We start from the raw sequence: 22,018 nt of genomic DNA, 5'->3' as shown, positions 1-22,018 counted from the left end.
GAGAGTGTCTGGCAATTAAAAATAATTGGGAAGCGGCCGCGCTCCGCTCCGGCAGGAACCCAGCGGCCGAGTCCCGCGGCCGCGTCAGCCTCGCCGAAGGCCGTGCGCTCCATATGGCGCAGGCAATTACGGGGGCCGCGGGGAGGGGGGGACGGCAGCGACGCCCCGGCCGTGACGTGCGTCTCGCCTAATGGCCACTTCATTAGCTAATTGATTTCTGATTAGTCACGGGGAGCAGCCCGCGTAGGCGCACGGCACGCGCAATTAGCAGCGTTGACACAATTAGTCGCTCGCTCATTTTGCAGCTAAACGTTCTTGGAATTGACTGTGGCTGGGGGTGTGCGTGGCCAATTTGACTCACTTTAGTTTATTTTTCCTGCTGGTACCGGCTTCAGCTCGGTCACAGGTGCCGTGCTGCGGCCGCGTCTCCCGGGCGGGGCAAAGGGTCCCCGTCCCTCCACGCCACCTCCGCGTCCCCTGTGCGTCCCGCACGGCCCCTGCCGGACCCCAGGCGCCCGCCCCGCTCACACCCCGCACCCGCTCACACCCCGCACCCGCTCACACCCCGCACCCGCTCACACCCCGCACCCTCTCACGGTCATGCTTTGCGCCCGGCGGACAGAGCAGCCGTCTGGGGCTGAAGTTGCGGGCGTCTGGCGGGAGCCTCCAAGTCGGGCGCACCCACCGCACCCCGCCTCTCTCTGCAGGGTGGGAACGCGGGGGTGGGGAGCCAGCCGCCGACAGCCTGTGTGCCCACGGCACACGGTTCCCCACACACCCCTCAGCATGCGGGTCACCGGCTCCTGACACTGAGGACGAGGCGGGGTTCGCTTTCGGGGAAGTTCCTGGCACAGCTGGGCTCTGGTTCAAAGGCGTCTCACGTTCCCCGGGGAGTCCCAGGCACGGGAACTTCGCTGGGGACCAGCGGGGTCCGGGGTCTCTCTCACAGGCATGATGCTGCTGACGGAAACCTTTCAAACTCAAGATGCTCGTGGCCTGTGTATCATGCTGTGTGGCCGAACTGTGTCCCCCAGATTCACAGGCGGAAGTCCCGGCCCCGGAGCTCAGAACGTGGCTGGACGTGCAGACGGCTCTTTACAGAGGGCAGAGAGGTCAGATGAGGTCGCCACGGTGGCCTTGATCCCACGGGGCCGTGTCCTCATCAGAGTTGGACTGCCCCCCACCTTCCTGGGAGCTCAGAGAGGGTTCGGGAGTGCCGGGCTGCACGGACCACGTTCGACCCGCTGGGCAGACGGCGACTGGAGGAAGCGCCGGCAGCAGCCAGCTGAGCTCCTCCCGGCCCGCGGGGGCCTGCGGGGGACGCCCCGGGCTCTGCAGCCAGGGCCAGTGGAGGCCTCACCGCCGAGCAGCCGCCTTGCTTGGGTCCTGGCCTCCTGGGGTCTTGTAGCAACTGACCCCCAGGTCGGGGCCGGATGGCTGGAATCTATCGTCCCCTCGTCCTGGGGGCCAGCAATGGGACATCAGAGGTCCCAGGGCCTCGCTCCCTGCGGAGGCCCCAGGGGAGGGTCCTCCCCGCCCCTCCCAGCATCTGGGGGCCCCAGGCATCCCTGGGCTGGCGGCCGCGTCCCCGGGCTGGTGGCCGTGTCCCTGGGCTGGCGGCTGCATCCCCGGGCTGGCGGCCGCATCCCCGGGCTGGTGGCTGTGTCCCCGGGCTGGTGGCCGTGTCCCCGGGCTGGTGGCCGTGTCCCTGGGCTGGCGGCCGCATCCCCGGGCTGGCGGCCGCGTCCCTCCCGTCTCTGCCTCCACGTCCACGTGGCTTCCCCTGCATGTCCATGTCTGTCCGGCCACAGAACGTGGCACACGACCCCGCAGCACCCGGAAGGCGCAGGCAGAATGCGTCAGGAGACCCCGTGTCCCAAGTCTTTATTTCCTGAAGGAAGGTGGCATTGAGTTATTGCTGGCTTCCTAGCTTATCATCATGACCACCTTCAGGTGCACAGCTACCGCCCCTCGGGCTGAGGCCCAGGCTGAACGCACGTGCACCCGCGCCGAGCCCAGCTCCGTCCTGAAGCCTGGCTGACCAGACGCGATCGGCCGGCACAAGCTGAGTAAGTGAGAACAGTCCGCTATTATGTCTCAGGGTTCAGGGACGGCTCGTCGCGTGGCAGGAGCTGACCGCCACAAGCCGGCAGGGAAGGTGAGCGCTAGGCACTCGGCCCGATGCACAGTCGTGAGCTGGAGCCCCACGTCCTGGGGCCAGAAGTCGCCGGCAGAACTGGGCTGGCCGCACACGACGGCACGCTGCAAAGTACCCGGCGCGCTTTGCTGAAATGCGCTATAATAAAAAACGTCACTGACTTCATTAAATAGGAATCAGGCCCCTCGATGAGCGAGGGCAGGTGTGACGGAACAGGTGAAAAATGCGTTTCCTTTCGGCACGCGCAACAGGAAAACACTTCCAGAGTCTTGATGGATCACGTTCGGGTGGGAAACGCGATCCCTTGATAGACAATTCCAATTAAGCCCCTGTTTCTAGATATTAAAAACGCTTCTAAGCCGCTGAAAGCCTGGCTTCCTGAAGTCACTCCGACTTCCCCCCGAGGTCTTTATACTATCAATTTACTTAGAAAGGCTCTCCTTAATCATCAACATTAAGATAAATTTCATCGCCAGTTCCAAATTTATGAGATCGTAACGAACGAGGTTTCTCAGGAGCGACGTCTCGTTTCTGCTGTAATTGGAATGTCACCGTCATCGGTCACCTTCGGAGCCCAACGGTGCCGACGTAGCAGAGTTTAACTTCTTTGCAGCGGAGAAGAGAGGAGCAGCACCACGCGTGCACAGACATGCACGAACTCATGCACACACACATATGCACACACGAACACATGCAGGCACACGTGTGCACACACATGGAGACATGCACACACACAAGCACATGTGCGCACACATGTACACATGCACACGCGCACATGCACACACAAAGTCATGCACACGCGCACACACGCACATACACACATTCACACATGTGCACAAACGCATGGACGCAACACACACGCACACACATACATGCATACATGCACACATGTGCATGCACACAAACTCATGCACACACATTCACATGCATAATGACCATGTGCGCACACATGCACACACATGCACATATGCACACATGCACACACACACAAACGGACATAGAGATGCACACACATGCACACATGCACACATGCACACACACGCACATGCACACACACGGTTCCTTAAAAGGCAAACACATTCGATTCAGCGTCTGCGGAGTCTCGGGCCCAGCCTCCTGTCGTCGCACCTACTTTAAAAGAGAGTGAAGGGGGCCCGGTGTTGCTCTAACTCCCTCTCCCGGGACGAAGCCACCGGAGGCCTCCCCGGGCCCGTCCCCTCCCGCAGGGCAAGACGCAGCTTCCCGCCCGGTGACGTGAGCCTGTGTCTCCGGCAGCCACCGTCTGGCAGCGGCTCACGCGGGAAGAACAGGGCGCGTGCCCGCTGGTGGCTCCCGGCTGTCTCTGGGCTTCAGCTTTACTTCAGCTGGACTGGGACGTAGCATGTGGCAGGCAGACAGGCCGTGACGATGGCACGTCGCAGGAACAAGGACAGGAGACTCGGACACCAGCGCCGAGACCCCCGAACGGGCCAGGGAAACAGGAGCACTAAGATCCTGGCCACCGGTCGCAGCCACGTTTCTGTGGATGTGACTCCAACGGGAAAACCGGAAATAAAGAAGGGGCCACCTTGCACTGAGAGGCTTCTGCACAGCCCAGGAATCTGTCGACAACGCGAAAAGCCAGCCTGCCGTGGGGAGAAGTCGTCCCTAAGTCACATGTCTGGGAAGGGCTTAGGATCCAAGAGACACGAAAAGCTCATGTCAGTCAACAGCAGAAGAGCCGGTTAAAACGTGGGTGGGGGACCTGGACAGGCGGGTCCTTCTGCACAGGGAGCCCACGCCTGAAAAGACGCTCAGCGTCCCTCGTCATCGGCGAAACAGAAACAGAACCTCGCAGGTCCCTGCCCGGCCGGCGGGCGGGTCCTCCGGGGGACCAGGAGCTGCGCACTCGGCTCCTCCGTCCTGTGAACTCTCGCCGCCTACGGGACCCGCAGCTTCAGCTCTGCCGGCGCACTCAGGGCGTCTCCCGCCCCCCTGGCCCCCCCTGCGATGGCATCCAGTGCACCTCCGAGGGCGGTGAGCGGAGCCGCCGTGGGCTCGGCGTCTGAGGACACGGGGAGCAGCCGCGGCGGGGCCGAGGGGCGCCGGTGGCCACCGCATCCACGCCAGGCCGTGTGCCGAACGAGGGCGTTTCCCCCCAGCTGACACGGGGACCGGGGTGACTCAGGGGCACCGCGGTCGGCGTCCGGGGCCGGGAGCTCGAGACGCGGGGCGCCCCGTGCAGTGAAGGGTGCTGGGTGGCGTCCGTACGGCCCTCGCTGTGACAGCCAAGACTGTGTCTGGCCCTTGCCGCGTGTCCCCTGGGGGCGGAACCACCCCCTCTGCGAACGCGTCTGTGCCCACGTGACCGCGGACAGGTACGGTGACGGGTAAGTGAAGAGCGATCAGACGGACGGATGGCAGTGACGAGGATCGCAGACACCTGGTGGACGTACAGACCGACGAGGGCAGACAGTGGATGCGTGTGTGGACGGACGACCGGGTGGATACAGACGACGGGTAGGTGGCAGATAAAGGATAGACGTAGGGAGGGACAGACAGACACGTGAGAGACGGACGGGCAGTGGGTACGGACAAACAGACGGATGGACACAGACCACGGATGGTAGACTCCTGGGGAGACAAGCAGACGGCGACGTGGACCGTTCCTCATGCCAGGTCCGGTTCTGTCGACCTCGACGCCGGGGGTGTCCGGGGCTGACGACTGTGACGCCAATGTGCGCTCGCGTTTGGGGTGCTGTGGTCGGCCCCAGAGCCTCTGCGTCTGTGTGGCGTTGGCCACTGACCGCTGGGAACCGCCTGGGCGTCTGCGGGTCACGGCCATTCGGACGGACGATCGCGTGGCCCGGCCGCTGTCGCCGCCCGCTGGACCTCAGTGATCGGGACTGACCCCCCCGCAGCTCTGTGCCAGGGTCATGGCCCTTGAAGACAGGGCGCCCGCGGCAGGTGGGCTCGCGGCCAGGTGCGTGACGTCTCGTCCGGGAGTCGAGTGTGAACTCCGGGCTGCGTCCCGCATCCTGTGCGGCCCGTCGCCCGCCAGGAAATGCTGCGTCCCGTGCACAGGGGACTGCGGTGGGCTCCCCAGCCCCTCGGGCCGTGCACGGCACCCAGCAGCCCAGGAGGACACAGTTCAAACAGGCTGGTGACCGTCAGTGGCAGGCGGGGCATCCGGGTGACATTAAATGAGGGCTCGGCAGAGACACCTGTTCTGGTCCCCCGTCTACAGGTCCCCCGTGCACGGCCCCCGTCTGCACGGCCCCCGTCTGCACGGCCCCCGTCTGCACGGCCCCCCGTCTGCACGGCCCCCGTCTGCACGGCCCCCTGTCTGCACGGCCCCCCGTCTGCACGGCCCCCGCCTACAGGTCCCCCGTCTGCACGTCCCCCCGTCTGCACGGCCCCCGTCTGCACGGCCCCCCGTCTGCACGGCCCCCCGTCTGCATGGCCCCCGTCTGCACGGCCCCCCGTCTGCACGGCCCCCCGTCTGCACGGCCCCCGCCTACAGGTCCCCCGTCTGCACGTCCCCCCGTCTGCACGGCCCCCGTCTGCACGGCCCCCCGTCTGCACGGCCCCCGTCTGCACGGCCCCCGTCTGCACGGCCCCCCGTCTGCACGGCCCCCGTCTGCACGGTCCCCGTCTGCACGGCCCACCAGACCGAGGAGTGCAGCCTGTCAGGACTACGGCTCAGACGCAGTGAAGACGCAACCAGGAGGGTGACAGGGATTAAAGTCAAACCAGGGAAAATGCTGAGTACTGCAGGCCGCCAGGCACCACGGGCCACCGGACAGCACAGGCCGCCAGGCACCACGGGCCACCGGGCACCACCACGGAGCTGCGAGGGTTCGCCTCTGAGCAGGAGCACCAGGAGTGATGCTCGCGAGTCACGGGCAGAGGCCGGCGGGACCAGTGTCTCGGCCTCGACACGGACGGAGGCTGCGCACACCGCCACGGGTTGAGGGTCACGGCCGTCGTGACTGTCACTGAGGGTCACGGCGGTCGTCACCGTCACCGAGGGTCACGGCGGTCGTCACTGTCACTTCCCGGTGTCTCACTGGAGAGCTGCGTGAGCACCTGGCGTCCGGGGCGCCCTCGGCCTCTGCCGTCCTGTCGAGGTGCCCGCGCCCCCCACGTCCTCACGCTGTCACCGTCACCTGGTGTGCCTCACCTGTTCTTGGGGAATGGACGGCTCGTGCCGTGTGGCTGAGCGCACGGGGAGGAATCATAATTTATTAGGCTGCGGAGCTGTGACAGCTCTCGGCATCTCAAAGCCGACGTCTGACTTGCCTCTTTTTTTTTTTTTTTTGCAAGTGCTAAAACTTACCAGAAACATTTTAATGTGACATAAAAACGAATGTCAGACATTTACCCCCCTGGGACTCGGAGTCATTTTTTTCCTCAGCGCTGTGGATTTTTATTAATAGATTTTTTTTTTTTCCCCTCGCGACGCTTCACACAGCTCATCACGAGCCTCCGTGCTTGGGGACGTCGTTTGGCTTCCTCGGCGGCGTTTCGAGTCAGACGAGACCCCAGCGTGGGCTGTGGGGGCGCGCGGGGCGGGGTCTCCGCACTGCCCCGCCCCCAGCGGCCCGGCCGGGGGTGGGGGGTCGCCACGCGGCCAGGAGCGGGAGGACGAGCCCCGGGCCTGCCGGCGACTCGGACGCCGCCACGAGGATGCGCCACGTCAGGCCGCGTCAGCACCGGACGCATGACGGGCGGCTCCACGGCCACGGCTGCCTGCCCCCCCCCAGGGGCCCGCCCCGCCGCACCCCGCCCTGCGCTGCTGCTGCTGCTGAGCCGGGGTCAGGGGCCTCGCGGGCCTCTGAGCGACCTGGGGGGTCAGCGAGCAGCACAGCGGGTCCCGGAGCGGAGGCTGCGGCATCGTGGCGGGGCCGGGGACGGCACAGACACCGTCGTGGGGACCCCGGGCACCCCGCAGGCGGCTTGCGGAGCTGCCCGGAGGCAGGGTGGGGGCCGGGAAGGTCGGCAGAGGTTCCCGCCGGGTCTGAGAGGCGGGAGCCGATGGCACCTGAGGAAAATGACATTAAACCCTCAGCAAACAGTTGGGCATTAAGTGTCTCCCCCGCGGGCTGGGGGCTGGGGCTGCGTGCCGGTGGCTGTGAAGACTCGTCCCTGTCACTTAAAACGTCCTCCGTGTTGCCGCGGGGACGCCCCGTTTGCTTGTCCGGCCTTGGCAGCCCAGGAAAGCACCCTCCATCCAGGGTCGGGGGCCGGAGCGATGCCGGGGAAATGCGTCCGAGGGACAGCACAGCTCGCGGTCGGCCGCTTTGCATGCGAGGGACGGGACGGGGGATGAGGGATGAGGGAGGGGGCCGGGGGCTGAGGGGCGGGGGCGGGGGACGAGCGGAGCCCCCTACGCTTGCAGTTGGTCCTTCCTTCCTCCCTTCCTCTCTCTCTCTTCCCCGGAGACGTTCCTGGGTCACGTCTGTGAGCGGCTGTGGCCCACGTGCAGCCGGATGTCTCCCGGCTCATCCCTGCTGCCCGGGCCGCCCCCCGCCCAGGCCGCGGCCCCTGGGGGAGCCGCAACGAGGTTCCACACCACAGCCCCAGCTGGACCTCCCCAGCCTGACGTCCACAGCCCCCTCCCGTGCTGGGCAGGATGGGGGGACTCTTCCTGCTCCCTATAGCCCGCCCCCTCTGCTGCAGGGCCCGCTGCAGGGGCAGCCTCCTCCGTGGATGGCCTCCTCCGGGGATGGCCTCCTCTGGGGGGGCCTCCTCTGGGGGGGCCTCCTCTGGGGGGCCTCCTCTGGGGGGGCCTCCTCTGGGGGGCCCTCCTCTGGGGGGGGCCTCCTCTTGGGGGCAGCCTCCAGTCTGAGTCATCGCGGGGCGCACACCTGGCCGCCGCGGCCCTCCTCCAGGACCCCCGTCTCCTGCCATTACCGCTTCCTGTGCGGGAGGATGCGGGGGCCTCGCTCAGGGCGGAAAGGGGGCGGGGGGAGGGGGCCCTGCACAGGTGGACGGCGTCCTCCTCCATCCTCGTCCACGGGTTCTCTCCCAGCGCCGGCTCCGGACGCAACCTCTTTCGGGATGCACATTTTTTTGGGATCGTGCCGGCGAGTCGGCCCCAGATGCAATTTTCTCTGACGTGAGGAGCACGTTGTGAACCACGCGGTTTTCCTTTTCCTCGGTGGCTAACGAGAGCCGAGAGCCGAGAGCCGTGCCTCCCTGGGGACGGGGAGGGAGCGAGGCCGGCAGCCCGGCTCACGCGGGCCCTGCTTTCTGCCTGCCGTGGGCGGGTCACTTACGAGGGACACTCCCTGGGCGGAGGGGGAACCAGCGTCCCATCTGAGGGGTCGCCTGGGGTCCAGAATTTCAGGGCCAAGAGTGAGGGTTCCTGTTGACCCCGCGTGTCCCGGCACAGAAGCCTCCGGGTGCTGTGACATGTGCAACCCTGCCCAGCGCTGCCTTTGCCGAAGCGGCTTTGATCTGTTTCTTTTTTAAGGAAATTAAACTTTATTTTCTCGAGCAGTTCTAGATTTGCAAGCGCCGAGCAGAACGCAGAGCCCCCCCCCCTCCACCCCCTCGGCCTCGCCGCCTTCGCATCCCAGCCGCGAGGCCATGTCGCCATGGAGGAAGCCTCAGCGTCCGTGACAGCTTGTCCTGGGGTCACATCCCGCGCGGGCGCACGCGGGGGACGGCTCCGCCCCGCGCCGGCGTCACGCAAAGCGTGGGCAGCGCCCTGAAGATGCCGCCGAGAATCTCCGCCACCCCTGCGCCGCTTGCCGGAGGCCCCCCGAGTCTCACTTCCTGGAGATCGTTCGTTCGTCTCCGCCGCGGTGAGAGTCACGTGCTGTGAGATTCACGCGCTGAGAGACGCAGCGTTTCCCGGCGACGACAGTGGGGAGGGGGGGGCGGCGCCGAGCGTGTTCACAGTGTGACCAGCAGCCGGCCGGCCCGGCTCCGACGCCCCGGCACCTCCCCGCCGTCGCCGCCCTGACAGGCGACGCGCCCCGCGAGCGGCAGGTCCCCTCGTCATCCCCGGCCCCCCGCAGCCGCCAGCCCGCTCTCCGCCCCGTGCACTCGCCTGTCCCGGGTGCCCCAAGGGTTTCCCCGTGGACGTGTGCGTCAAGGAGCAGAGCGGGTGGGAGGGGCGGCCGGGGGCTTCGTGCACCGTGTCCCCATGCTCCCGAGACGCGGTGGCGGTAGGGCTCCCCGCCCGGAGGCTGCTGGCGTTGCCATGGTGGACGGCGAGGGAGGGTCTGCTGTGACGGAGGGTGGCAGGAGGGGACAGGCGGGGCAGGGCCGGGCGGGCGGCCGGGCGCTGGGGTCCTGGCTGCAGGCGGGCGCCCCGGGGAGCCGCTCGGCACAGCCGCGTTCCCTGCGCCCTGCACGCTGGTCCCCACGTGTGCCCCAGGACGCGCTCCGTCCCCGCCCCCACCTGCTCTGCAGAAGCATTCGTGGGATTTTTTTTTTTTTTACCCGAACGGTCGAATGAAAGACCATCATTTGCAAACATGCTGGAGAGTACGGCATATTTATGGGCGGTCATAAATTTAAGTGTAAGCAGGGTTTTAATGGATTTAGTGCAAATTGACCAAAACGTGTACAGCAGAAATGGAAACATTGTGTTTTTTTTTTTCAGCGGCGGAGGCGGCTGTTTCCTGCGGCGGGTTCTGTGGTGCCTCTGGCCGGCGGGGCCGCCAACTGGGGCGGGAGCCGAGAGCAGGGGGCTTACCGCGCGGCATTTCTTCCTGGGCCGGCTTTCCTCTCCCATCATAGTTTTTCGACGCGATGCAAACAGAGCTCCATGCTTTAGCGGGGTAACTCCGCCCCCCACCGCGCGAACGGAAACCGTTCAGCAGAAGCCGGGAAAAGCCCCCGGCGCCCAGGCAGCGACCGTCGCTGCGCGCAGGGCGCCGGGCAGCCGTGGGGGACACGCCGCTCCCTCCGCGTGGGTCTGCGATTGGGTTTTTGAATCATTCCTCAGACGCATAACCAGCCTCAGACGTCAGGCAGGGAGGCTGCATACAAACAGATTAAAAAGTGTGAAATGTGGGATTTTTAAAAAAACAAAAGTGGATTGAACACGGTCCCACGCTGCGACCTCTTTGTCCAGTGTCACCTGAGCGGTGCACGCCACTTCGGTCCCTCGCTTTGGCGCCAGTCCGGCCCGCGGGCACAGACAGCTGCGTGTGATCGGCCACAGACCCCTCCCCGGCCGGGCAGGCACCCTAGGCGAGCGGCCTCTGTGACCTCGTGATTTGGACACAGCCCTGTCACTGCTGGCGCCAGAGCGGCTGGGGACCGTGGGGGGGAAGAGCTCAAGGGTGGGCAAAGCCGGCCTAGGGAAGGGCCACTCGTCCCAGCCCTGAGGTGCGGGTGACGCGGCCGCTGGGACGCGGGGACCCGCTGCGCATGCGCCCTGCGGCAGGTCCGCACCACCGAGACCCTCCGCCCAGCCACTTCTGCCCCCAAAGCCCTCGAGTGTTTGCACGGGGCTCGCTGAGCCCCCTCAGGCCCGCGGCCAGGGAGCTGCGTGCGTGCACATCCGCTGACATCGCCCCCTCCCTGCTGCCCGGCCGCACCCTCAGGACGGCCAGCTGCGCCCCCTGGGTCCAGCCCAGCCACCGTCTGAGGCTGATCCAGGAGGCTTCCTCCGCCCTGCGAGCGGGGTCTGAGCCCTTCGCCATCCTCCTGCGGCCCAGACGCCAGGGAAGCTGCTCGCCGTGCCTCGGTTCCCTTTCGGCCACTGCGGATCCTCCGGCGTCCCTGGCCGATGCTATTGTGCAGCTGAGAGCACCGTGCACCGTGCGGCCGAGCAGACGAGAGGCGACCTAAGTCGCCCCACCCCTTGCGCCCCACCCTGTGCACCCCGCACTGTGTGCCCCACCCCAAGCTCCCCCGCCCCGCGCGCCCCCACCCCTTGCGCCCCGCCCCGTGCGCCCCGCCCCGTGCGCCCCCACACTGCGCGCCCCGGGCCACGTGCCCCGCCCCCACAGTGCGTTTCCCGGGGAAAGACAACCTCGTGCGCGTGCGGGCGCGTCCCCACCATCCCGGCACCTCCGGTGTGTCCCGCCCGTGTCCAGCTGGAGGGGGGTGACCTTCCTCGTGGAGACACATCCGTCCCCAAGCCCGAGGACGAGACGGAGTTCCTTTGTGTGAAGACACTGGCCCTTCGCGCGTGGCGAGACCGCGGCCACCGTGTGCCGGATTCCAGCGAATTTCAGAACTTTCGAGGGAAGCGCTGCAACCGCTTCGCAGAAGCCACGCGGGCAAGACGCGCCTCGGTCAACCCACGCGTCCGCCGCGGCGTCCGCTGTCCGCGGCGCTGCCGCCTGCTACTGGCGGCGACAGTGGCGCAGAGCAGCGGGCGTGGGCGGCGGGGAATTTGCTCCAGCCGGATGTGCGTGCGGGCGACCGAAGGTCACGGAAGGTCACTTCACATCCTCTTCCACGTGAGGACCTCCGAGCATGTGACGCTGGCCTTGGGGCTGTGCAGAGACAGCAGGCTCCCCATGGTGCCTGCGGAGGGGACGGGCCAGGCGTCGCGGCGCAGAAGGAGGGGCAGGTGCGCAGCACGAACGCATTTTTCTGCGTCTCTCCCGAGGCGCATGCGCTCAACACACGTTCCCAGTTGAGCCATCCGCGCGGGGCTCCGCTGCGCGTCTCTGCGTCCTGCTGCTTATGGGCCTGCGCGTCCTTTTTGATGGCCGTGTAGTACTCCACGCCACACACAAATCACAAAGTGTAGCCCACTCCCGGATGACACAGAGCTACTTCCGCCTTCCGGCTTTGTCGCCAGTGCCGCCGTGGACCTCCTGGGCCCTCGGTCACGACCGGGTGGCTGGGGCGGGGCGCGTCCGCAGACGCGAGCACGGGGACCACGGGGTCCAGCAGCACAAGCCCAGTCACCTCTGGACACATTCGCCTCCGCGGAGGCTGTGCTGTTTGACTCTTGTCAACAGGCTGGAAGAGGCCGAGTCCCCCGGACCGCGCCCCGCACCTCGGCCTGCACCTGCGTGAACCACCACACACGCAAAGCCGGTCTGGCTTCGAGGTATCGCTCTCCAAAGTCCATCTGCCGCCCCCAGCTTTCATGGTGATTGAGCGTTTTCATTATGGGTTTAAACAAATACTCGTTTCTGTTTCTTATCACTGTTTGCATCGTTTGTTGTTGTTGGTTTTTTTTTTTTTCTCCCTTAAAATGCAGGAACTCTTTGTACGTTAAGAAAATGAACGCTTGGTTTGCATGTCTTATAAATCGTTTTTCCACATGGCCAATTGCTTTTTCATTCTGTTACGGAGGGATTTTCTTACCAAACTGTTGGATTTTTACGTAGCCAAATGAGTCAACCTTTCCCTTTGTGGCTTCCGGAGTTGTCAGTTTTAGAAAGCCTTCTCGACTCGAAGGTCATAAAGATGTTCCTTTGTCTTCTGTTTTACTTCCACGGGTTCATCTTTATGTTTAATTCTTCCTAAATCTGGAATGATTCTGGGCTCAGAGCTGAGAGGGACGTCCAGCATTGCATGTCCAGTCAGAACGAGTTACTAAACAATCCATCTTCCTATGCAGGGTAGAAATATGCATTTCATCGTGTGAAAATTACTGAATTCTTATATGTATTGGGGCCAGTTTATCTATTTTTGCAACACTACTGGAGCACTTTCATTAACACGGCCCTGTACCAAATCATGTTATAGTAATTATATCTTACTGTATTAGCATTATGTCTTACTATATTTACACTTTACTGTATTTATGTATGTTACTGTATTTATATTACATCTTACTATATTTGCATTATAGCTTAGTATATTTATATTATAGCTTACTATATTTATATAGCATCTTACTAAATTTATATTATATCTTATTTATATTATAGCTTACTATATTTATATTATAGCCTACTATATTTATCTTGTAGCTTACTATATTTATATTATAGCTTGCTATATTTGTTATATCTTACTATATATAATATATTACTGTCTTTGTATTATAGCTTACTATATTTACATTATAGCTTACTATATTTATCTTGTAGCTTACTCTATTTGCATTGTATCTTACTATATTTTATCGTATCTTACCATATTTTCATTACAGCTTACTATATGTATATTACATCTTGCTATATGTACATTGTGTCTAATACGTGTATATTGTATCTTGTATACATACATTCTATCTTACCACATGTACATGGTCTTTATCTGCATCGAATCTTACTATTCAGCAGCCTGACCGTGTTTACATGTTCAGTGCTTCCCGTGACCTTTCAAACAATTTTCCAGAAAACTCATTTCAGTTGAGATCTCGCTGGGTTCTGTGCCATTCGAGGGAAAGCGGGTGGTGTGTTTTCGCCCACGAACACGGCTTGTCTTTTCTGTAACTGCGTCTTCTTTATGTGGGGGACCACCTGCCAGCTACGATAGCCTGGGCGGGCCTGTGATCTGCAGAGGAAGAAATTTCGGGGGGTGGGCATAGGTGTGTCTGTTTGGAAAAGCGCCCCCCCCACACACGGGTCTCATTATGCACGTCCTGAGCGTCCCCTCGCCTCCCTAGGCCCAGAGTCACAACCGCACACAGCTGCCTGGCCTGGTGTGCTCTCCGCTGAGTTTCGAATGTCGGTGACAACGTGCTCGGAACACACCGGTCACTCGGAATCCCGTTCGTGCTAAGTTTTTGGGCGACAACTGCGTGCCACCGCCACCGAAGGGTCAGGTCCTCCAGGCCTAAGGCCACGCCCTGCGCAAGCGCCTTGCGGTCTAAACACATGGAAAGGTCCGCGGGCCTTTTTTGGGCGTCTTGCCCAAATAAAAGCAGTAAAGTGCTCCCAGGCCCCCAAGCGCACTCGGGAGTCACGCGCACGTGCCACGTGTCCCTATGGCGTTGTCCAGCAACGATGCACATCCGCGGGGTCCTCCCCGTGGACCCCGGGTAGTGAGTATTCGTTTTACGCACAGGAAGTCTGTTTAAAACGCTTCCCCTACACGGTGCCACCCTTCTGTTGCGCTAAAACACTGGCTCACCTGAAAACCCTTTGTCCTGCAGAGACCCTTTTAATTACACCTGTGGCTTTTTGTGTCAATAACATGACATACACGCTCTGTGGGAACGAGAGAACATGAAGGCGGAGGGAAGAGCCACCCCAAACTCAAACGCATGTATGAGCGCCCACTTTTCTTAGTTATTTGTGTGGGGTAAGATCGTTCACAAAAATTCTTTGTTCGCGTTCCTGAAGGTCTAGCCACGAGCCTGTACAGCGGAACCCGCCGTCTCTGCAGACGGGAGATGCTAATTGTGCCTCATGAGCATCCGGAATTCTTACCCGGGGACCGAGATGCTTAAACAAGCAGATGACAGGGCGCCTCATGATACTTTGTAGCAGCGAAATGGGCAACAGTGTATGCAACCAATACAATGTCGCAAGCTCAGCATCCGCGGGTTAGGGGTGATTGCCTTTAAAAAAAAAAAAAAAAAGAGCATGTAAACGGGTCAGGGCAGAGAGGCTCTGGCACCGCAGGTGGCCCCAGGGCCGCTAGGCCTCCCCCTCCCCCCTCGGAGGGTCGCTGACCTCTCATCACGGCCCCCGCGCCCCTCCCCCCGCTGGCAGCCGCGGAGGACCTGATTATCTATAAATTTATGGGCATCCAGAGCGACTGGCCTTCCCCTCTTGAAAATGTTTTCTGACACATTTCAGGAGACGCGGCTGACGTGCGAGGCACTGCGCGCGGCCAGCTGCGCACAGGCGGACGCTCCGGCCAGACCCCTGGCTGCAGAGAAGCCGCCACGAAAGCCGTTGCCGTGGCAACGTGCCCCACAGCTGCAGGCAGCCCCGAAAAATGCTTGTGTGATTATCTCGAGGAAGTTTTCCCTTTCTTTCTTTCTTTTTTCTTTCTTTTTCTTTCTTTCCTTTCTTTCTTTCTTTCTTTCTTTATTTCTTTCTTTCCTTTCTTTTCTTTCTTTTCTTTCTTTTCTTTCTTTCCTCTTTCCTGCTCTTTCCCTCTCTTTCCCTCTCTTTCCCTCTCTTTCTCTCCTTCCTTCCTTCCTTCCTTCCTTCCTTCCTTCCTTCCTTCCTTCCTTCCTTTTTGGCCTTTTTATTTTGGAACCCTATCGTGTGGGGTTTTTCGTAGCCAGGTCGCCCCAAACGAACTCATATGTATCTAGGTTTGTGTACAGGAAACCGAACTGCTGTCTGCACGAGCTTCCGGGCCCAGCATGAAGCCGGGGTTTGGGGGAAGAGGGTCGTGCTCGCTTTAACCGGGGAGCCCCAGGGGGTGATGGGGAAGGATGGGAAGGAAGGTGGGTTTGCACCGTAAAAGCAGCCTCGTTCCGGGCACTGCTGTCTTCCATCTTCGCGGACGAATGTGTGGTTCTGTGCAGGTGTGTGGGGGTCTGCAGCCCCCCAGCTCCTCCCTCCCCTTCCCTGACACCCTGAAATAGGATGAAGGCATGTGGGGGTCCATGTCAGGGGACCAGGAATGGCTCGTTCGATCATTCACGGCCTCCGTCTTTCCTGAAGAGTTTGCTTGCTGGTGGAAAAAATAAAAAAATAAAAAAAACGGCTGACACGGAGCAGGATTCATTAAGGGCGCCAATCACCTGTAACAGCGACAGTGGTGACAGGTAATTCCGAGCCTTGATTTTTTCCCCCTCCCAGTCGCTCTAACTCGGGTCCTGGCTGTGCCTGAGCGTTCGAAGCGGAGTGGAGGCGTTTTGACAATGATCACTCCTCCGTGAACAGTCCTGTGCCTCGCCAGAGGGGCTGGAGGGGCTGTCAGGAGAGGCGCTGGGACCAGGACGAGCTCTGAGCTCCTCCCCCTGGGGGGCTCCGATCTCTGCCCTGGGGACTGACGCTCTTCAACCTGGTCCCCAGCCCCCATGGCTATCCTTATAAACAACGGCTAATGCACATTTGCCAGAAATTCAAATAGGTCCCCTCAGGGGGCATGCGGAGGGGGACACAAACCGAACCCCCATTGGTGACAAAACAGATTTCTAGAAATTTCAGGGAAGTCTTTTGGTGGGTCCATCAACTCCCTTACAAAGCTCTAGATTTGATAGTGATTTCACAGCTATGACTCTGCCCCCTTCCTCCCCACCCCCCGCCAAAAAAAAAAAAAATACCGAAGCATAGAACAGGGGATTTGGAGAGAGAGATGTTTGGAAGTCGAGTCTGTGTCTGGGCAGTGTGCCTGCACTGGTCGGCGGGGGACGTGTACGTTATTCCATAATGCGGCCGGCTGGATGGCGCGATTATTTCTGGGGGTGGGTGGGATTAAATTCAGTGAGATCGCCAGTTTAAATCCCATGCAAAAAATTCCAAATGGAATGCAGATGTGAAGACAAGCCCACACAAATGCCGGGGAAGCACTGCGCCTCATGCCTTTATAATTTTAGGGTGGAACGACCCTTTCTTATGGACCAAGAGGAATGGTGGAAAACGGTTAAAGATTTCATGACAAACTGCAGGGTACGCAAAGTTGAAAGGAAAGCGACCCACAGAGAACAAAGACGAACACCGCATGAAAGACAATAGCTTAAGAACCATCATATATAAAGAGCTTCTACAAAGCAAAAAGAAAAAGTCCAACAAATCAGTGGAGTTTCACTTTTTTTTTTTTTTTTTTTTAGGTTTGAGCATCTACTCTACTGAGCAGCCAAGTTGGGGAAACGCAATCATTTAAAAGAACGTACACATTTGCCCGGGGGTCTGTCTCACCGTGTGCGGTTTATCCTACGTCAGAATAACCTCTCGTATCCCTTTTATTTCTGCTCTTTAGTGAACGTTCGAACGGCTGCTGTGACACCCGAGTCCTCGCAGGCAGACGCCACAGCCCCGGCTCTGAAGACTCAACGCGCTTTGTCGCTTCTCTGCATTTGTGTTTGTGGGTGCAAGTCCGCAGGCTCGCTGGGCAGGACGGGTCTGCCCCACACTGTCCCCCCGGCGAAGGCACCGCCCGCAGCCCGGGAGAACGTGGACGCGGCTCAGGCCAGGGGCAGTGGCTGAGGGTGCGCTCTGCGCTTCCGGACGAGGTGCCAACCCTGGGGAGCGTCTGGGACGCAGCGTCCCGAACAAAGGCCTGTGTCCTCTGTCCTTCTCCGCCCAGCGCGCGCCCCACTTCCGTGGTGTAAAGACGCCTTTTGCGAAAACCGAAGTCGCCAACTGGACTGCAGTGGTTCAAACCCCGCAGGCGCGAAAAGCATCTACTTCCGCGGGGTCCCGCAGACCTCGCGCGCGGCGCGTGAACACAGGCGGCGTTGGACGGAGATGCGCGTCGCGGCCGGAACTCCACGCGGAGCCGTTCTGTTTCCCAACCGCAAAGTAAAATAAGGGTGCTGGGATCAGAGGAACGTAAGAGGCCCCAGAACATGCGCGCGTTCTTGGAGGTGCACTTCGGGCCTGGCCATCCCCGTGGGGTCCTGGCTTTTAGCGGGAGATTTCTGGGCTTTCATTATAAAGGTTGGACCCCTTTATTCTTTAAATTTCCGTTGTGTTTCTGGACTGTCCTGGTCCCACTCCTTTTTCGGAGCTGAGACAAGTCACCCCACAAATTTCCCGCCGAGGCAGGAACGGGGGACTGAGTCCCGGAGGTGCATTTGCAGCAGGTGCGGTGACGTTGCTGGTTGTCCGTGACAGGTGCCTCGGTGCTTGGCCCGCCCTGGGAGTCCCGGTCCCGCGAGGCGAAGACTAAGATCCTGCGTTTTCTTCTTTCTCCTGAAGGACCCCCGCAGCTGAAATGCACATTTTGGGGGGGGGGCGCTCCCAATGAAACAGTTGTCTCCCCCCGAGGCGCCCCCGCTCTCCAAGCCCACTTTCAGGTCCCCCAGGACCCGGCCGCAGCGGGAGGAAAGCCTGCTTCTCCGCCCTCGGCGGACTCAGCGGTCCCCATGGACTGCGGCTCGGCTCGCAGATGCCTCCTCAAAACTGCAACGCGTCTCGCCGGCCGAGTCTGCACCTCCCAAGGGAACACAGGCCAAGAAGAAGACACAAATTACAGAAGAACTCTGTTGTCATCTCTTCTGGACAAGCAGAGGGCAACTGGCTTCCCGCGGCTTCCTGACACTAAGTGGCCGTTTGCTGGAAGGTGTGTGTGTGGGAGGGGGGGCATTCCGTAAACTGTGCCGCAGAAAATCCTCAGAAAGCGTTAAACAATATCACAAAGCGGAGCCGCGGCAGGAAGAGGAGGAAGGCCATTAAAACCCGAAGCACTCCAGGCGCGGGGGACCCCAGGCCCAGAGTGGGGAGCCGGCCCGGGATCTGACAGAGACGCGGTCCCTCCCCGCGGGGCAGACGGACGTCACACTTCTGCAGGTCTCCTTTTTTAATTGATAGGTAGAGCTCTGTCGGATGCGATGGAATAACGCCACGATTTTCTCGCCGCAGCCGGGACCTGTCTGCTCTCGCGGATGAGCAGCGGGCGGTGGGACCGCGCGCCGCGGGACTCCGTGCGGACGCGGTGCGTGGGATGCAGACGCCCGCGCGGCCGGCGGATGGATTCGTGCTCGGTGGACCCGATAAAGCTGTTTTAAGAAAAGAGAGAAAGATACACAGTAAATAAATCTAAGCAATGTACACCAGATTTTTGTAATAACTTCACAAAAAAATTAAATGTATTGGGGTGCTTTGTCCCTGTGCGGTTGGGAAAAGTCACAAAAATTCCGTGGAATAAAGTCCCCACTGTTCAGGGGCACGGAGTGACCACGCCCCACTCAGCCACTGCGAGGGCCACCGAGGGGGGTCACCGCATCTGGACCCTGAGGCCTCGGCAGGTCTCCGAAAAACGAATGAACGTTTCCCCGTCGAGGCGACATGGAGAGAGGGTGGGTGACGGCATCTGCTGGTCGCGCGGCGCCGGTTGCCCGCGGCGCCCGGGACATGTCCCCTCTGTCCCCGCGCTGTGCACCCTGCGGCACCCTCGGCTTCTCCGTGAGGGTCCTCGGGGCTCCTTTGCAGGACCCCGGTCACTTTGGGGTCATTGACTCCGTGAGATGGGGCCTGCGGGTGAGACCCCCATGATGGCATCAGCACCCTCATAACAGGAAGGGACCAGCGTGCACTGTGAGGACACAGCAGACTGTGGTCGTCCACAAGCCAGGAGGACGTTCTCACCAGAACCGGGGTGCCGACACCGTGACCTTGGACTTCCAGCCTGCAGAATGGCGAGAACTGAGCTACGCGGAGTGTGGTCCTTCGCTATGGTGGCCGGAGCTGACGAAGACGATGGCTCTGGCTGGTGACGACCAGCATCTGGGCCAGGTCGCTAAGGCTGCTGTGACCCCGGACCCTGAACTGTGTGACTCAGACAGCAGAAGTCGGTCATCTCTCCGTTCTGAGGGTCACGAGTTCGACACCTGGCCGTGAGCAGCACTGGTTCCTCCCAGGGGTCCAGACGTCTCCGCTCACTTCGCCTGGTTTCCTGGCCACCCATGGGGGTCCGTGGCTTGGGGGCAATCACGCTGACCTCCTCCGTGTTGACAGGGACGTCCCCCTGTGCGCTGCAGCCCGTGAAAGCAGAGACGGCCTCTTTCTTTCCCCAAAACACCTGTGTCATTCAGTTGTCCATAAGTTGTCCTTTTGAGCCCAGTCCCTCATCCCGGGGCGCAGCAAGCAGCCTCAGCGCTTTAGGGGCCCTCAGCTCGCTTTTCTCTAGTGCTGCCTCCCCAGCCGGAATGACCACGAGGGTCCCCCCTCCTGCCCCCTGATTGTCAGCCCTGGTCGCATCTCATTTCTTTCCAAAAGACAACGGAGGACATCGCACAAAGGGGGCTTCCTTGTTTGGGACAAAAGCCCACTCTTTTGCCTCGCCGGCAAATGTTTTCCAGTGCCCTGAAGAGAACCCTCAAAAACATTCGGGGAGGACAAAAGAAGGTGGGGGGTGGGGGGAGGCCACGGGCAGGCCTGTCCGTCACCCGTCTCAGCCCTGCGCCCAGGCCGCAGCTTGCAGGAGACGTCACAGGTGAGTGTGCAGCTCCAGCCCCTGCTGTCAGCTCCGGCCTCCGATTTCCTGTTTCCTTTAATTTGGGAAAATGGGGATTGGCTGAGGGTCAGCAGAGATTTTTCCGGTTATTTAAAGCACACTTCACATTATTTTCCCCAGATCGTTAGTTAAATTCTTCAACTGTCAGGTAGAATGGTTCAAAAAAAAAAAAAAACCAGAGACAACATGGAAAGTCACAGGCTGCTTCTGCTGTGTCTCTGTCCTGTCCGTCCATCCCCCCTGAAATGTTTGGGGCGCCTCACGAGGGAGCCCAGGGACTCTGCTTCATGCAAGTGGATTTTTTTCCATTTTACAGATGTTTCTGGCGCCGAAAGGAGTTAGGGGCATGTAACTGGGGGGGGGGGTGACAAATTAAGGATCCGCTCTAATTTTGTCTCATTCGCGATGCGCAGGCAGGTGGGGTGAGCGGGGTGAGGGCAGCGAGCATGCAGCCACAGAGCTCCTGCGAGCCCCCGTGCCGGGGCTTTCTGGAGCCGCCGGTGGCGTGGACGCTGTGCCTTCTGCTGCGGGCGGCTGCTGGCTCTGCGTGTGGTTTCAGGGGACGCCCACCTGACATGCTGGGGAATTCTCCGCAAACTGCCGTGCAGAAGGGCAGCTGCAGAGGAGTCAGGTCAGCCTGGACACAGCCCCGGACACATGGCCCTGTCCCCTCCTCATGGATAAAATAGCCCTGTGCACCGTCGGCCACCTCCACATTCCACGTGAAGTGATCTCCTGAGTCCACCCATGCACCCCAGGGAGCCGCTAATCACCTAACTAACAGTACGGATTCGGGAGAGCAGGTCACACGTACAAACAACTCAGCACATGGAGTCCCAGGGGCCCGGCGACGCCCCCTGAGGCCAAGAGCAGAAGGCAAGCGGGAGAGCAGCAGTGACGGCTGTGCCAAGAGGCCACCAAACCCGCTGTTAGAGGACACGGCGCATTGCACATTCCCGGTGCTGGTTTGTGGGCAGCCGTTCAGATTCATGAAGGAACCCAGTTCTATAAATATTCGCGCCCATGTGTATGTAGGAATGTTTAAAAATTAGGCGTGCATGCGGTTTTCACAGTGTGCTGACTCTGATGGAAATCTGTTTCGCGGGAGCTCACGTGGCTTTCCTGAGTCCCCGCGACCAGCCCCGTCCGCCCCCTTCTCTGGCGGCCTTTCCTTTTCCTTCCTCTGGGAGGCAGGGAGCCACTGCCGGTTGGGATGAAGTGAAAATCCCGGGTTGTTCCCACGTCCTGGAGGACACAGACCACGTCCCTGCATGGAGAAGAGCCTCTCGAAGTATCGCAAGCCTTCTTCGTTTCACTGAGGAGTTTGGATGCTTCTCTCCGAGGGCATCGTGCGGAGCATTTAGGGGAGTGTCACGCCCACGTGCGCAGACGTGGACGTGAACGACGGGCGTGTAAGGAGGCGCGTGTCCTGCGCGGCCCGGCGCTGACAGCTCCTTTGCTTGCATCACGCTCCGAGGCGGGACGTTTTCCGGTTCCGCGCCGGGAGCTATGAGGGTTTCAGAGCCGTCCGTGCAGACCCCGGCTGCGGAAGGCGGGCGGCTTGACAGCCGTGGAGGCTGCGGGGTCAGGTCCAGCACGGCAGGGGTGAAATGTCCGCGGATCCCCGCCCCTCCCCGCCCCCCAGCCAGGACGCCCCGAGGCCATCACTGTCTGAGCTGAGCTGGGCCGGGGCCTCCTCGGCCCATGCTGCGGGGTCCTGCGTGGGAGAGCCTGGCCATGAGCCGCCCCCCTCCCCGAGGGTTTGGGGAAAACGCAGCGGAGCTGGCGTTGCTGGACACATGGTCTTTTTCTGGCGACGTTGTTGTCCGGGGCTGGCCCCACGTCAGGCCTCTGCCGTGCCAGGAAGCGCTGGCGGCTGGGGGACCCTGACGGACAGCCCAGGACGGCGGCAGCACG

Source organism: Rousettus aegyptiacus, unplaced genomic scaffold (genome assembly GCF_014176215.1).
Source record: "Rousettus aegyptiacus isolate mRouAeg1 unplaced genomic scaffold, mRouAeg1.p scaffold_m13_p_19, whole genome shotgun sequence".
Classification (NCBI taxonomy): Eukaryota; Metazoa; Chordata; class Mammalia; order Chiroptera; family Pteropodidae; genus Rousettus; species Rousettus aegyptiacus.
The sequence above is the reverse complement of the archived record's forward strand: the minus strand, read 5'-3'. Positions refer to the sequence as shown.